General features: G+C 33.5%; 1 protein-coding gene across 2 annotated transcripts in view; it reads left to right on the top strand.

Annotated features, from left to right (window-relative positions):
- The window catches only part of LOC140752349 (agrin), a 244237-nt gene that overhangs the window by 130311 nt on the left and 95313 nt on the right, over nt 1-18613 (top strand). The gene's annotated exons all lie outside the window — the stretch shown is intronic.

The following is an 18613-nucleotide window of genomic DNA, read 5'->3' as shown; positions in this document are numbered from 1 at the left end:
CCCATATTACTGTCTTGTGGGTGTTATGTATCGGTTATAAAAATTTAATAGTATTTATTACAGACACGCATTGATCAGACAAGTGATATAAATTTGAGGCTCTTATTTGAATATCAGGCACGTAAAGTACGGCCCAAATTAAATCAGAAAAGCCTGATCATTTTGAATAATATTCCTTACGGTTAAACCTATCAAGACTCACTAATTGGATGTGTTGGACCAGGTGCATAAGTGTTCTTAACACATTTTATTAAGCGGCCCCAGTAGTGGGATACAGATTTACAGTGACAGTATAAACATATAAAGTAATAAGAGTGCAATTACGATGATAAAAGGTGTTAGTTGTGTACTCTAAGTGCATAGAATAAACCATTCGCCCCATTTACCAGGATCGATTTTAACTCACAGGTATTCGTGATGCAATATTCACTTTTGCATTGTGTTGGGGCACTTGAAGTCTCGGCTTCAGGAAGCACGTACATGTAATATTATTGATTACAGGCGGCTGTCCAGCCTTATTTGAATTGCCAATGAGCTCGTTAGAATCAGCCCGCCAGTGCTCGGACAGGCGATAAAAACTTCATACCTTTTCAGCCGATTCTGCACGATACGATTTAGAATTACTATAATCGCTTTTTGTAAACGATTTGTAAACTCAACTCGACCCCCCATTACAGGGGCTTGCCGTATAATCAAGCCAATTTTATCTGGAATACCAAATAGAAACATTTACATTTACATTGTCTTTCGAATAAATTTTACCTTTAAAATTGATAAAAGGTGCCGTTTCGGTCAAATTCAATATGAATATATACATTTTTTTCATTATTTTTTAAGGAAAATTTTATGAAATTTGTAGAATTTTCGCTTCATTTACATGGTTGTCATTAAATTTAATGTACTTTCTGTTCCGATTATAGTAATTTATACACTAGATTAATATTTTTTAAAGAAAGCTTTGTCTTTAATTTCCACATTACGTTTCTCTACTGCTGTCTGTATTTTTATAAATGTAGGTATCCTCGTAGTTTACAGAACTTTCACTATTATTTCTACTTATAGGGTTTGAAGTAACGTAAAGTAACAAGAATTGGACGACCTCATTAAAAAAAATCACATCTGTACTTCGCAAAAAATTATACTATACATAGATTAAAATATTAGAATCTCGATTCCACAAGTTCTGTCAGACCCTCATTACTGTCGGTATCTATTGCATATTTATACTTACATAACATGCGCATTACGTAAGGGTTGAACATCGGTCCGATATCGGAAGTGTAAGCGAACGTAACGAAGATGTTATCAGTCATCGGAGTGAACTGAACAACCTACGATAAACCAACTGTAATCCTAGGAAATTATACTGAGCGATTACAGGGCTACATATTATACTTACAGCTATTGTAAAGGCAGGTTTGCCTATCAGGGGAAGGTAAAGCTTATAAAAGAGAGATTATTTTCTTTTGTTGTATATATTTTTGTTTTATTTTTAATAATTTAAGTATTCCGTTGCAAATACTCATACGCCCCATTGGTAGTTCAAGTTAAGCTAATTGATAAAGAGTTTATTGTTTATATTAAGAAATTGTTACGGAGTATATTATTTAGTAATATCAAATATAAATAAAATTTATTAGCAAACATTTGTCATGTATTATCAGATGCTTTATGGGCGAGTTGTAAACATTATGGGCGTTGATTAAGTTGGCTTCTAATCCTTCCTTTTCTAATTCAAATTTATGGAAGTGAGGAATAGTGTTAATTTTCATATAAGTATTTCAGAGAGAATTTGTGTAGCAGGAAGCGGAAAAGAGAGGGAACAGAGAGAAACAGTGGTTGCTAATATTTCTGTTACAATGATTTATAAATGCTGGCAGACTACTCATTAGTTTTGCGAATATTTGCTGAGCGTAGTTACGCTCGCTACTAGTATACCTAGTTGATTGTGAGACAAGTCATCACATGGAAAGTTGCGACTTGGCTTTTTATATCTGATCGGACTATCTGAAAAAGTTCTCTGGCAGTAACTGACTGGTGCTGACTGGCGGCGAAATTCGAATTTGGATTCTAAAAGGGATAGTAGCAATAGGTGCTGCATTTTGGCAAGCGTGTTAATTCGTGTTGACCTAGCACTACCCACTCCGTATTTGCGCTGAATTTGATTTGTGACAAAGAAGTAAAATCTTAGAGAAGGACAGTAATTATGTAAAGTTATTCATATTATACTCGTATATAGATTTTGCGGAATACCATAAGGGAGGCTAATTTGCATGTAAACCTGTCAATAATAAAGGCTAATATGAAGATTATAATGATAATTTTGACGTATCTACTGCTGTCGCATACACATACAATTACGGTTTTAAAGCGCACCTTTTTTGAAGAAGCATATGCTTAACTTTTATTATTCTAAGAGTTAATGAATGCTACAATTTTCCTCACTACACACAGTTGTATCGTCAAAAGCGTTACGGATAGAATCAATAATACTTGTAATTGCTTCAAAATCTGACTTGGAAATTAAGCTGGGCGACTAGATTGTGATAAGCGGAGATAACCACAGATGCGGTCTCGTTACTGTCATTATCTGCCCGTCAACACTGATAACGAAGGTATTGACTCGGTACAAAATAACATAATTAGCCGATAAGCATTCTATTACAATATTATCTCAGTCTTAGTTTCAGATGATAATACGATAGACATATTAATTGCTCACTTAGAAATCTGTATATAAACGTATAATCAAATCTAAGTGTCTGTCTGTAATTTAATCTTTAAGATCCTTGTTACTAATATTTTAATGTAGATAATTTTTAATTAGTTACTTATGGATTCCTACCATGTTTTAGTTCCATTTTTGTTTGAAAGTTTATTTGGATTTTTATTATAGCTGTGACATGTTTGTTTGTACCTTATTATTTAGCCAGTGTTTAGGTATCTGTAGAACATAAATTGAATGATTTAATTTGTATGAATTCATAAACAGATACAGTGTTTTATAAATATAGCGTATTTACACAAATCATGTGATATTTACTAAATACTAATGTCGTAACAACTACTAAAATTCTGTTATACTGGGTAAATTGAAATGGAGATATGATTTATAGCTAGACTTCACGAACTCGTATTACGGTCAGCTTCCTGTAGGAACGTGATGTGGAATTATTTTCGCCACGAATTAAAATACACTCGCGATCGTTTTAACTTAAACTATCCGGGAAATTGTGTGTCGTTGTTTTCGAAAACTGCGCCGTGCTTGGCTCCGAAATATTCTACGCATTAGTAATTGCACCGGAAATACTTTACCTTCCTTTTTGATAATAAAGAACAATGCAATCCACTCCCATTTTTTTCTATTTTTTTTATTAAGTTAAGTGGAATATTAAATCGCACGCTATTCATCCCAAATTATAATACAAAAGCTAAAAAAATACTAACCTACGTTGATTATTTGGTACGAACTCCTTGACCACCACTGCTTTAACTGTTTCTGCCCAATAACAGCAGTGTTAAGCGTGGCTGCTGGTAAAGCAGACATATTTATCCGAAGCGTTTCAACTTAGTCTAAATTGGTAGTATAATCTGTGTAAACTCAGGTAAGACTCTTATCTTATTTGGGGTACCAGATATCCATGGACACCAGTGGCCACTTACAGTAAACTGCATGTTCGTTTGCAACTTATATATTACGAGCCCGCGGCTTCGCTCGCATTACGAAGTAATATTATTAACCAAGAAGATTTATACAAGCTTTCATCCCCTATTTTATCCCCTTGGGGATAGAATTGATCAAAATCCGTTCTTAACGGATGCCTACGTCATCACATCTACCTGCATGCCAAATTTCAGCCCGATCAGTCCAGTGGTTTGGGCTGTGTGTTGATAGATCACTATGTCAGTCAGTTACCTATGAGTTATATATATTTAGATAAAAATATAGTTTGCTATATTCATTAAAAAGTTACATATAGGTATATACATAAAACAGCTACTTTTAAAGTCATATCCGCTAATTACGCTGTGGCCACGGTCGTAGAGCTAGCGGTTACTGCTTTGCACCGAAATTTCGCTATAAAATGTATCTTGAGACATTTATGTTACATTTTTAAACAATATGTGGTGCTAAGAATGTAATAAAATTGTCTGAGACCAGTATGTCTCGTAGTCTAGCCATGGGTATTCATATTATAATTTTATTGGACTGGACGACGTACAACTAGGCTTATGGCTGAAGATGATATCATCTACGCAAGTGTCCCTTGAAGTGACTGATAAGGCCTTCTTTTGGACGCTATAGGTCTAGGAGTGGTAAAAGCTCCAAAAAGGTGGCGCTGCAAAATAATTGATTTTGAAATGATGTGTAATAGTCTAGACTAGCATGTTAAAGTAACTTAAACCCTTTTCATTATAGAGAAGAGTCCGTACCCAGCAGCAGGGCGACATTGGGTGAATGATTGACGTCTGTTGTATATTATGTCTACTTTCTCTATACGAACTTGGAAATATCATTCCCCTTTCTGTTTTTACAAGATAAATTTGAAGTATGCATGAAAAAGCTGTTTTTAAAGTCATATTTAGTTAATAACACTTCACTTTGTAGTTAAAAATACTTTCCAGCAATATAGAAGTGCGGAGGAGCTAGTTTAAAAGTCATATCCAGCTAATTAGACTGCGGTCTTCGGTCGCCTGGCGAAGTGACAGGCGGTTGCGTTCTGTTTAAAATAATATATTATTAAAGGAAATTGTTTGGAAATATTTTACCCCTCACCTATAAACCTAATATGGAGAATCTTTTGGCAGAGACTTCGTATGCGTAAGCCATAACATACAATATTATAAACTTTAAACCCTTTTTTGCCTTTAGAGTTTATTTAAAAAACAGTAAAAATTGCTTTAAAATTGGCGGAATTTCAAACAAACTCTCAACCCCTATTTTACCCATTTATCGGTGGAATATCAAAATATCCTTCCTTAGGAGACAGGTTAAAAGGTGGTAGAACCCTTTGTGATTCGACTCCGGCGGCACCGCCGCCACACCTATTTCTACCTAATAACAGCAGTGTTAGACGCTGCTGTGTTCCGGTTTGAAGGGTGTGGTAAGGGTTTATAGATGACTGACGTCAGTCAGTCATCTATAAATATATAACACTAATGCGACTTCCATCTACCATGCAATCCATCAATACGACTGCTAGATTTTGAGTGAACGATATTTTACTGAATGAAAATCTAGCGATACTATTCGTGGATTTGACGCTCCACCATACCTTGGCTATCTAATACATGTCTAGGGGAAAGATACCCTTAGTGTTGAAAGTTGAAATTTGACCACCGGGCAGATACTAGTAAATATTAATAGTAGTGTATGTTGTGTGTGCTTAGTTTCCGTGTTTTCCAATTTCAATGGCAATCCTTTCCACGGTAGGTATATTTTACTTAGATAGTATACTTTTCAGTGAAATATTCGCCGAAATTGTTAGCTAAACAAAAGCCGGAATGTTTTAATTACGTATTCATGGCTTGAAATGTTAGTTTATTCAAATATTTCAACAGTTGTATGTTTTGGAATAAAAAAGCAAAAAAGCGTACAAATTGAATCCCTGTAAAAATATCGGCACGCTCTGGTGTAGTCGATAGCAGTTTAACTTTCATCGCTTGTTGATTTTAGCTGGGGTTAGTACACAGATTTTAATGATAGCATACCTCGTCAAAAGGATTTGGTATTCGTTATAAATTTTAAACGATCGTTTGGTATGCGCGGCTCAAAGTCCGTGAAATAACAGTTTTTTAACTACACCAAAATTCCGCTAACACACCGTGTGAAATTGGTAGCTTAATTGCGAATTGAATATTGAAAACATAAAATTTTTGGTCAGTATTTTATTTATATTATGCATTAACAACACTTTTTTAAAATTCATCTTCTATCGAGATTGAACTAAAATATATAAATCAGTAAAGCTACCGGTACTTTTAAAACTAAAATGCAAACAAGGAATATAGCAATTTCCAGGTCGGCGCCTAAAAATCATACAGTACATAATCGCCAGTATCGCCTCGCTATATTTTACATAATATATGAACCCTACATTCCCACCCATAAAATGTACAGTCACGAGCATAAATATATGACTATGGGCAGATTAGCAAAAATATCTGACCCAAGAACGAGTTCAGTAATATCTGCCTGCAAGAACACAGCAAAAATATCTGACATTAATAGGCAGCAAAAATATGTGACCACCTGACGAAGCAAAAATATGTGACACTATTAATCTATTCACTTTTGTTATTCCGGCTCAAAATACAACTCGAACGTCAAGCCGCGTTCTTTTTCTTTTTTATGCTAAGTCATCATCATAAGAATCGTATCAGCCAGTGACTTAATAAATAAGAAATTTATTATAAAAATAACACACCATGAAAATAATACAAAATAATTATATAAAATAATACTATAATAAAAAGAAATTGAATAGGTTTCTAATAATACACTATCAAACAATTCCTAAACGTTACATGGCAGCGTTGGATAAAAAGATCTACTACCCACTTTTTAACGATAAAAATATATCAAAGCGATATCAAAAAGATAGAACCTACTTCTCCGATAATATTGCTAATTGTAGAACTTGGTATTGCTAATATAAATAATTAAAGTTACATGTATCAATTAACTGTTGCGGTAACTTCTTTTTATATTTTTGTCTTAGCAGAATATTCGTGACCATTTTAGTTTAATAATGTATAAACTATATAATCCATATAATCTATATATAAAAGTCGTTAGGACATATTATTTTTGTTGTATACAGGGTGAAATTTAAGCTTTTCCTTTGTCATTTAATCCCAGAATTTAATCCGTATAAGGGACACTATCCGATAGAGGAATAATGTGTGTATTTTTTTTTCAAAATGAAGTCGTTCGATTCCCGTATATAGGGATATTTTAAATAATTCGCCAAGTACGAGTCAAACTTGCACATGGAGGCTTCCGTACCACCAGATGTTTACTATTTTATAAAAATAAGTATAATACTTATTTTCCGGTTGTCTCTTTACCCTTTGGGTACGGAACCCTAAAAACGAATGATGCAGTATTCGTTTTTATCAAAATCGGCCTCGTAACTCCTTTTAGCATTTTTCGCTAATCCTTATAGATTCGGAAAATTCACCCTGTTAAAATACATTATTTATCCTGTCTTTGTCTTTAACCCTCTTTTTTTCTTACTTAAATAAAAAAATATGAGAAAATATTTATAACGTGCTTTTTGCTCATATTCTTTCTCTGGAAAAATACATTGGCCCCTTTGACCGGTAGCTTGATATATTTACATCGAAGATATTTATAAATGATGTCAGATATTATTGCACTTAGTTGACGTCACATGTCATAACACATGTCACAATTATTTGATCAACGTTGTCATCACATATTTTTGCTGCCTATAAATGTAAGATATTTTTGCTGCGTTCGTGCAGGCATATATTATTGAACTCGTTATTGGATCACATATTTTTGCTGATCTGCCCATAGTCATATATTTATGCTCGTGACTGTACATTGTACAAGTTTAATAACATTCATTTTTCTTACTTCATAAAATTTAATTACTCAACTTTCTACAAACTGCGAACAAGTGATGAATCGTCAGTCCAAACTTTGCCATTTACGATTCATTCCTTTGTTTACAGCTAAATAAATTACACAGTTATTTCCAATATAATTATTGGACACAATAACACTGTGAACAAGTAATTTCGTGATTGTTCAACGGAATGAATTTCAGCTTTTGAATCGAAAGGTGCAGATTAGAATCCAAGACATTACATTTTTTTTAAATCTTTAAAAGTAAAAAAAATCAAACTTTAAAGGCGAAAGAAAAGACGTGGAACAGTGAACTTTTTCATCTTATAATGAAATTTTTACTTTTTCATCGTAAAATTAATTATTTACGATTTCATCATATTTCAGAGTTTCTTCTTGACTGATAGTGAAATATAATTTATATCGGAGACAGTTATATACGCTAGCATTCTCCTTATTTATGCGCCATAGATTATAGAACAACTTATTCCTTTAATTTCTTTTTAAAGAAGATATTTTGAATTTGGAAGCTTTAGTTTGGCGGGAAGATGGTTATGGAATGACAGCTAATGACGGATTGGAGAATTTGCCGAAGTATATGTTACTATTGATAGTGATAAATAATATTATGTTAGAAATATATTCAAAATATTTAATTACAGTATTATTTTAATTAATTATTTTGTTATTTAAATGATATGTTATTTTTATAATAATAAGTGCCCATTTATATAATTACTGGCTGTATGCGTACCGCGATTGTATACATTAGCATAAAAAAAGAAAAAAAAACGCTTTTGGCGGGAGAGTTGTATTTTACGCGGGAACAATATAACTTTTAAATCGGACCAAGTAATATGTTTATTGTATTAATTGTTAAATTGTATTAAATCAGTGAACACTTTAAATAAGAGTGATTGTGCACAATTAAATCAATGTATGATGTGATAGATAACTGGACATTATTTCAATAATTTGCAGTGTCGAACCGCCATTATAATTGAGACCCGTTCCCGCTGACGTACGTATTGTCGTTTTTATTTCGATTTCTAACTTGTTAAAAATAGTGGTAGGCATAGATTAGTAAAGATACTTCGCCGCCTTGAAATTGAATGAAGCCACAAATGGCTTATTATCGTAAGTTCCTTTTTTTGAATTCTTGACAAATAAAAACATTTTTAGAGAAAATTTACGAATAAATAACTAATACTGCGTAATTTACATGAATTTACATAATAAATAAATAATTATTTCAAATATTTTAGGGATATTTTAGCACGGAGACGTGGCAAAACTTTTTTACGCAAGTATTTCAATTCTCAAAACTGGGCACATTTTCTAGTTAGGAGTGAGTAATCTTTACTAATGTATGGTGGTAGGTATATGTTTTAAATTATTATAAATTTCAAGAACATAATCATACGCAGTAGTATAGTACCTAAACCTTTATAGGTTTTCACAGTAGCGATTTTAATGAACTTAACCGTCAGATACCAAGTCGCTTTGTTTGGATTTTGTTGTTTCTTATAATGCAATAACCCATTGTACTTCTATTAATATTACCGTTAATCAATAATCATAAAGCGTGGTATTTACAATTACGCCTTACATAAACAGGTATCAAGTTACATGTATATAAGTAGGTACAGTATTGAAACACCGTCGTCGAACTTTTATTGTTTCATACGTAGGTATATAGGCAATAGGTCCTTTAGAGCGAATGAGTAAATCGGTAGATTTTACACACGTATTGAACTTATAAAAATGTTATACACTGAGGTGTGTAGGATGCGATCCTTAGACCTGTAGATTAATACCTATTATTAATACTCAATCTATTAAAATTTTGCCTAATAACTATTAAAACTTGACGTCTCGAGTATGCAAAGATTGTCAAATGTCAATCTTTAGACACAAAAGACTTTCGTTTGCTACAATCACACTAGGATTTCCTATTCCTGTTATTTTCTGCATGGACACACACAAATGATTACACCCAAAAATGGTATCAAAAATTATCATACAGATATCTGACTGGCCGGGGATCGAACCCGATACCCATTACGCATCAGAACGGCATGGCGACCGCTTCGCCACGCGGGCCACCAATTTGAACGAACTAGAAAGATTGATTATTAGCAACGTGCATAAGAAGTTGAATTTCAAACCACTACGCTATCATTGCTAGTATCAGAAACATATGTGCATATCAATATAACATACGGGCAGGGATCGTGGTTACTTAGCCGTAGCTCTCACAAGTGTCTAGGGAAGCGCCGGGCTGTTATTATACAATAATTTATAGGGTGTATCGCTTGCTCACTTCCTAGTTTCAAATTGACTGTTAAAAGCCGTCCAACAACATTGTGTTACATTATTTATTACAAGCTTTCATTCTCTATATAACTTCTAAGGGAATATTCAGAGCATCTCGGTACTCGTCGACGTTATGTTATTCGTGTCAAATATCTTGTTAGACATATCAGATTAAGCTGTACATTTTTATCAGTCAGCCATTGCACCGAATTTAATGAAATTTGGATGCGGAAATGGCTTTATTTCGGGCAGGACAAGGCCCACTAGTACTTTTGTAGAAATCAAAAAACTTATTTCCATTATTATCTTAAGTCGGTATAACTACAGTTACCTAAGATTTAAAATATAATGCACCCGGCATTTCTTATCTGTATTATAATTATTGCACACAATTTAAAACTTTAATAAAAGCAATAGATTACGTACAAGTTACTTATATGTAATTTGAGTACTTACAAAATCTTAACATGTGCTCTACACACGCTTAAGAGAACAAACTCTGAGCTGTTATTGTATGAGAATTTATAAGATGAAATCTTCAGCTAAGTTCCTCACGAACAACTCACAACTTGGCTCCTGTTTTGGATGCATGTAGTTAATTGACAACCTACGTAGCGAAGCGATCACTCTGTGGTTCCGGGTTCGATCTCCAGGTATACACAGGACAGGTGTAAAGGATAGCTTTGGATCTGGGTGTTTGTGGATTTTTCTTTGCTTGTGTGCATGACACTCATGATTCAAGAAAATCCTAATAAATAGCTAGGAGCTTGCTACATAAGTGATATTTATTTATGAATATGACGTGAGATTAGATGTATCAGACAAATGTGATAGGTATAACGTTTTAACTATAAATACTTAAGCGAATATACTATACTCATAAAAGGTTTTAGAATTCTATGTAATGAAACTTTGATTGAACCATACTGTACCTATTTCATCGTCATTTGGAGCTAATTATACGATGCATTTCCATTTACGAATTCACGCATCATAACTTTCTAGTTGTTACATAACTTTAGAGTAATTTATATAACATACATTATATGAAACATATCAATACAAGCTGGTTAATTAGCCATAGCGTATATCTTATGCTATATGCTTTTCAGAGCAACGGTTCCAAAAGTTTCTCTATCTAAAGTTGTCGCTTTAAAATTAAAATTTAATTTAAATCCTCAAGAAAATGTATATATCCTAGAAGAAACAAAAATATAATATATAACTTACAAGTACAAATAAATACCAAATAAATAAATATGTACAGGTTATTACGGAGAAAAGACATCGTAATTTAAAATGCTTTAACATCAGTTTAATGATTTACATACACATACTAGATAAGTATTCTGGGCGCTACAAGAATCCTGTGTAAACTTTCAATTTAACTCAACTATCTAGAGACTTGAATTACACAGATTAAACATAATGTTAGCTTAAACTAAGATTCGCTTATAGATTCATGCATGCAGTTAATACTAATAAAAGGGAGCTAAAAATGTAACATGAAACCGTTTAGGTCCGGCACCCACTTTGGCAATCCTTGCTAGAGAAACTTTGAGCTATTATTATACGGCAATTTATGAGGCGAATTGCTCAGCTAAGTTCCAAGTATAACAAACAGTACACAACTTGGCCAATGTTTAGGCGCCACAGAGTAATAACGTGTGAAATGAAAAGAAAGTCACGCCACAAATTCTTGTTACATCGTTTTTTTACTTTATATGGGGTTTTCCCGTTCCAGCGTCATAAAATGTTGGCCAAAAACTCGCTAAAAGAATTGCTCCTTGGTAGTAACTCTGAGCTATTATTATATGGCAATTTATGAGTTAAATTGCAAGTTTGTTACAAACAGTACAACTTGGCAAACGTTTAAGCACCGCGGACATATTTGACGCGCGAAATAGAAATAAAGTTACGCTACAAATTCGTTTTATAACGTTTAGTAAACTTATTTTCGAGATTTTTCATTCAATATAAATATATATAGAATCATATAGAATTGCTTCTGTAGAGATTCTCCGAGCTATTATTATATGGCTATTTATGAGCTCAATTGCTCAGCTCAGTCGCAAGTTTGTTACAATACAACTTGGCCAACGTTTAAGCGCCGCGGACTAATGTGACGTGTAAAATGGAAAGAAAGTCACGCCACAAATTCATGTTACAAAGTTTTGTGAACTTATTTGGGGGTTTTGTTAAACTTGTCGCTGTCATTGCGGTGCGTAAATTGTTTTTATAATTTAGAATTTTAATGTTGGTAACTTTCAACAATTGTAAAAATATGTGCAACAAATTAACTCAAAGTATTCAATTCTTTAGTTTATTCAATGTCCTCGTATTTTAGGGTATAATTTGAAATTTTATTGAGATAAGTAGAAACCAGTTATATTTTTTTGGCTTTCCGAGACTTAAATAAGGACTCTTATAAATAACCAGAAAACTATAAAACTTTCAGTTAGATATTGAGATAGAAAAACGTATACACGTAGTTTACACGTACTTTTTACGGAATGTGCTTTTACTTATTTCTTTTAGTCCAGAGAAAAAAAACAATCAATACAATAGATCTCTAAAATCTACAAAAATCAACAAATAACACAATGACGGGTGTTTTCACAAATAGGAAGTGCTCTATCAAAATATTCAAAATAGCCATGTTTAAACATTATCCTCATATTATAAATACATTACTAATACATTGTTTAACCTATTTCACAGCAATCAACATTTTAAGGACGGACGACACGCCATTTAACAATTAGCTAATCTTTCATGGAATGTTTCAAGCAAATTTTATTGCAACATTTCTAGTTATTGTCATACTAACAGAATACAATTAAATATCACACCACGATTCTTATGTTAATAGTGTAAAAGCATTTATACTGATGGGAATAATAATAACATGCAATTCAGCCATATATTTACTAGATGAATGTTTATTTTCTAATAGTTAAGTCATATCGGTCTAAATAATCTATATATAAATAGTTAATGCAATGATGAATGACTACTAATAGTTTTTTTATTATACATTTTTGGTGGATTTCTGACAGTTTTCTACGAGTTTTTTCGACTACTAGGGACGGAACTTGAAATAATATTGGAACTAAGGATGATTTGGCCCTACTTCTCCACGTTGATGCAACATAATTGAGCGAGAGAAGAATTTGACGGGTCTTTTTATTAGGTCTTATATGTAACATAAAAAACAGTTCTAAACATATAAACTTTCTCTGTAGCGATCAAAAAAATAAAGAAGATCGCACTAGGTGGTACTTTATCCAATTGATATTATGAAGGCGGAAGACCTCTTTGTAGTGCAACTTCCCAGAAACACTGAACAGATTTTCCTGCCTTATAACAAGCGGTAGCATAGTGCTATCAATTTCCTTTTTTTAGGAATTTATTATGATTTTTATAGAAAAACATGCGAATGATATTCTTCGTTAACTCATTACCGTACTGCTTCTGAGAAGGGGTCTCTTTTTGAAGTGAGAGAGAATTTAAGCCATAGTCTACCACGCTGGCTAAGGGTTCATTATAATAAAGTTATTATATTAAGTTTGAGCACTATTTTTCAGCCACCCATTTTCGATCATTAAATGATCACTGCTTGTAAATGATATTATTGAAAACAATATATTAATGACATATTATAGTTAAAGCTTGACTCGTTGACTATAACTTAAACCTTAAAGCGCTGCAGGCGCTTTGAACAAGCTGTTCGCTTAAGCGACTATGATCGATCGGGGAACCTGAGCGCTAGATCATTACTGATATGCCAATGGCGCCTGCGGTACGAAACGCCCTTATGCTTGTTATTAATTGCCTTACGAACAAAAGCAAATGACTCGATAGAGGTGATCCTCTGAGGGAGGGTCGACGTTATCCATTCAACGTAGACGTTCGTGCGAAAGAGAAATGTTCATTCACGATAGGAGAAATTTATGACTTTGATTTACGCGAGACTTTTCACGTGGCTCTCGAGCTGAGTTCCTCCGTAAATAGAAAAGGGTCCCAGCTTGACGTTTTCGTTATTATTGCATATTAGGGCCGAATCGCTGTCACTATTCAACTTCCATCGACCGTAACGGATTGATATAAGATATGGGTAGGGCGAGATAGCATTTGCATATTTTGTTTTCCTTTCCCTTTTTCCGGCGAATAAAAACGATATGTTGCGTACGTTGCGATAACCTATACTTATGTGTAACAACAATATATTATTTACCCGTTATGAGTTTTCATGGCTGACTTTGATTTGTAATGGAGGCATTTTGAAGCATGGGGCGAATTTAACGATGTCACAAACATACACACAATATTTATTAAAATCACATAAGAGCTGTAATTATAATGATGTCTTCCATTACTGTACAGAAATCGAACCGTCTGTCTACTATTTCAAAATAAGTTCCTTGATTACAAACTATTAAGCAAGCTTCACTTGTCATAGAAACCAGTTTAGTTTGTTTGTTTGTAAGCTTGCACAATTTAATTCTGCGCTAAATTAGATGCCTCAAGCGTTTTTGTATTGTGATACGGTTAGGCTTTTACTAAAGAATCTAGTTTCATACATAATAATTGGTGTTTTGTTCGAATGAAATGAAACCTTCTTTTAAAATTCTTTAAGGGAATACTTGAAAAAAGTCTCTGTCAGTCTTATCATCTTTTATTCAGTCTTTATCAGTTTTTGTATTTGTGTTTACTGTGACGTAGATTACTTCATATCCCAGAAGTGTAAGTATAAACTTTATTTAATCTTAAATCAAAATCACAACCACACTTATTATTTTTATTGCTTAACCTTTTAATACAACCCAGTAGATAACACAATCACTTGCGGCCCGCAGCTGCGGAAATTAATCGCTGTCTCGTAGCAAACGCAAAATTATTACGTAGTTGTTGTCATCACATTGTTCGCGATGCAGTGGTTACGTTTTATCTCACACAATTTCAATTTTTCATCTGCAGCTGTCAGCTCGGCGGCGAGAGATAAGTAACGTCGCGTCCCGGCGTGAAAGTTTGTTCCCGCCAGTTCGCGCTCCACTTGCTTTTATAAACTTTTTGTATGACCACGCGATATCAATAATTCTTGCGATTCGCCGACTGAATCGATACAAACGGACCGCTACTGTCTGTGAATAAAATGTGAGACGAATTCGGAGTGTGCCCGTATTTGTATGATATGTTTAAAATGTGAAAATGATAGGTTCTTATCATAAATGTTAACGATTTATGAATAATGGCATTGGATTTTGATGATAAAGTGTGCAAGGAGATATTATAATCCTTGAATTAATGTAATTCCCTTTTACTAAGTAGATTGGACTATTTCTATCACCGAAATATAAAATGTAATGAATGCGAGTTTAGAATACGCCGTTGAGAAATTTAACTAGTCAATACTATTTAGTTAGTATTTTGAACTTGAATGTGATACAGCAGTAAAATAATAAACATTTAACTCACACGACTGTTTATGTTTAAGCCACCGATTACATTATATTTCCTGCCGTACAATCGATGCAGGCAAGTACTAAATTTGATGATAAACGGATATGATCGCCTCGACCGTATAAAAGTACGAATTGTCAAACTACAGGATATACAATTGTCGTTTTTATGACTTAAGTAGATGGTAGTTTTTCGTGTAGTACCTTTTTTGTTAAGGTGAAACCTGAGATAATGTAATTTGTTTTATTGTGTATGATTACAGGATACATAAATATATTGGGCGCCGTAAAGAAACAGAAGTTACGCTTACGGGATTTATATGTATAATCGTAGGGATATCCTATTTATTTTATTTTATTATTATATGAATGACATTCACATCATGTTTCACTACGAAAGGATTCCACATAGGCAGCAATCGTTGGTATGTATCATTGCTGGACACGGATCTCTCTGTACAACTGGGAGAGACCTAGAGAGTACTCCATCGCGCTGCTCCAATGCGGATATTATATATATTTGGCCTTATATAGTACTGGGACCAAATATTAATGAAAGATTTGATGCTCTGACCAGATTGAAGACATGATATCGGCACTACCGTACCCTAAAATGATGACATACTATACTGGTGACATTTGCACCACCGTGACGAATTTTGGTTTTATCAAACTAAAACTTTGGTTTTGCTCTAGCGGTCATGTTTACTACTGCTATAAATTTTTAAAATTGACTCTGCGGATGACGGTTGACTCACTCCCGGACGGATTGGGGATTTGGGAATAGAGAGAAAAATTGTAATAACAAAAAAAAAAAATAAGGCGTGTACTGAATACAATTCTATTTAACAACTGTAGCATTAGCGAACCCACCGGTAATTCGCCAGAAATTATATAAAAACATTATAAACCTTGCTGACTTTCATGAGAACAGTTTTTAAAACTAGTACCAATATGAGTTAAAACCTAGATAATGATACTGTATCCCAGTACATGCACAAATGAAATGTAGTTTATCTAATGAAGAAGTAACCAAAGAAATAAGCTAGAATATGTGATGTCTACCTTACGTCTAGTTCGTTTTAGTTTTTTAGGCACAAGTTCATGGCACACGTGGATTTCAGATATCTATTCTAGGTCTAGCTATTTGTGTACACAAACGTGTTTTGTTATTGGAGTATCTTTGTGATATATTTAGCATGATATTGAAATTTCTCAGACAACATATCTTTAGGGCTTACAATAAACATACGTTATAGCTCGCATAATCATAATGTAACATTTATTAACATTTTTGTTACAACAAGTTGCTTTTCATTTATCTGCTTCTGATATAAGTAGGTTATAATATTTATAAACCATTAGGGTAGGGTAACCAGTAGGTTAGGGTAGGGTATAATATTTATAAACCATTCCATTTGCAGAATTTATATCATTAAATTCATGTCTCGTAGCATCTCAACGTATTACAACTTAGAGGGTTCTACTTAACTTGTCGACTACTGCCGAGCCCAACTTAGCTTTGTTCTATCATGATATTTCAGATAGTTTCCAAGTTTAACTTATTGCATTACTCGGGGTGACAAAGCCAGTTCTGAAGACTACAATCGTGATCATGTCTCTATTATTTAACTACGGAAATGTCTCTGGTTATTGCAAAGTCGTTTATTGATTTATAAATTCGGAGGAACATAAGATCAATGTAAGCAAATGTTAATATCGGAGCATTTATTTACGTTCCTAAAGTATTTATGAAATAATGTTTATTTTTTACTCTTATTTAATATTATTTTAAGCACTACAAGTAATAAATGAATTGCTTTATGCGATCTATCTATTACTCTGTACTTCTGTAACTATATCAGTTTTATAAGATGGTGGAAATAATATATTTCTTCCGGAGAGGTACCGATGCCACGCTTATTTATAGGGAAAAGCATTTCTTGCTTTTCGGTGGAAGGCTGTGAGGCGCCTACTTAATCCTCAGAAGTGACAACGCATTTAGCTTCAGCGAGAAGCCCTGATCTATATGACGCTGGTTATAAATGTCAGTGGGTGGTAGAGATTACCTACCATTAGGTGTATACCATACAAACGAGCACGCAATTCCCTGTAATGTCCGTTTGCTACTCCAATGAAATAAAATAAAAAGATACCACTGTAAAAGTACCACTGATTGAAAAACATTGCTGGCCATGAAAATTAGAAGCGAATTTATCATGTATTTTAGTTTCATCCGTAAAACTAACACACATTGAAAGTATTGCACACTACGACAAAAATGTATAAATAATGAACTTCTATCTTTATGAACGTTATTTCTCTCTGATTTATAACATTCAATTGAAGGAAATATTTTATAGATAAACCGACAACCATTTCAGTGTTACAGTAGCTGGTTTATGGAAAACGCTATAACGTTGTAGAGCCACTTGTGTTTAGAATAGCTAGCTCAATAATATTGGTGCATTTACTTTTACTGAAAAATGGTTTTCGTGGTTGTCTTTTTGAATATGACACTGTAAAAATACAATACGGTTGTTTTGTTTTATTAAGCACACTAACAAAATACTCATAGTCACCATATATTTTATTTGAATCTTACCTGAAAATTGATCAGTACCCTTACCAGGAGTTTTTACGTTTCGACAAATATGACTGTTTTGGTATTTGTTTATGTATTTGCCCATACAAATTCCAATCAGCGCCCCTAGCGGATTGTGTTCAGAACTAGGAAATCGTATGGGCCAATACGTAGACAAATACAAAAACAGTAATATTTATCGAAACGTAAAAACTCCTGGTAAGGGTACAGAAACGCGTTGGTACTTTTGCGGAATAAGGGCCCGTATACATTAGCGAGGGCTGTCAGCGCTGGTTGTCGCTTGTGTATTCGCTTTCTGTCGCTTGTATGTTACCTCCCTTAGACGGAATGCTTTGGGAACCTGAATTTGTTTTACAATTCAAACAATCATAAAACAGTTCCACTACTGATATAAAGAAATAAAATGTGAAGATTTTTAAGCGAACGTGTAAATGTCCTACTGAATTTAGTATAATTAATGTAATGTGTATGTGTGTATGTGAATTAAGTATGGTTAATGTAATTTTAGTTAATGTCTACAATATACACTGATATTGATTGGTACCAAAACAGCCTGTAAGAAGTCGCCGGTTCGAGAATAGACTTTAAAATCCCAAGTAAGAGCCAAGTGAAAGAAAAAGTCTGAGCACGTAG

The sequence above is a fragment of the Epargyreus clarus genome, unplaced genomic scaffold, assembly GCF_041222505.1.
Source record: "Epargyreus clarus isolate Ecla_fem2 unplaced genomic scaffold, WU_Ecla_fem_2.2 ptg000003l, whole genome shotgun sequence".
NCBI classification, from domain to species: Eukaryota; Metazoa; Arthropoda; class Insecta; order Lepidoptera; family Hesperiidae; genus Epargyreus; species Epargyreus clarus.
This window is presented reverse-complemented; position numbering and strand designations above follow the sequence as displayed.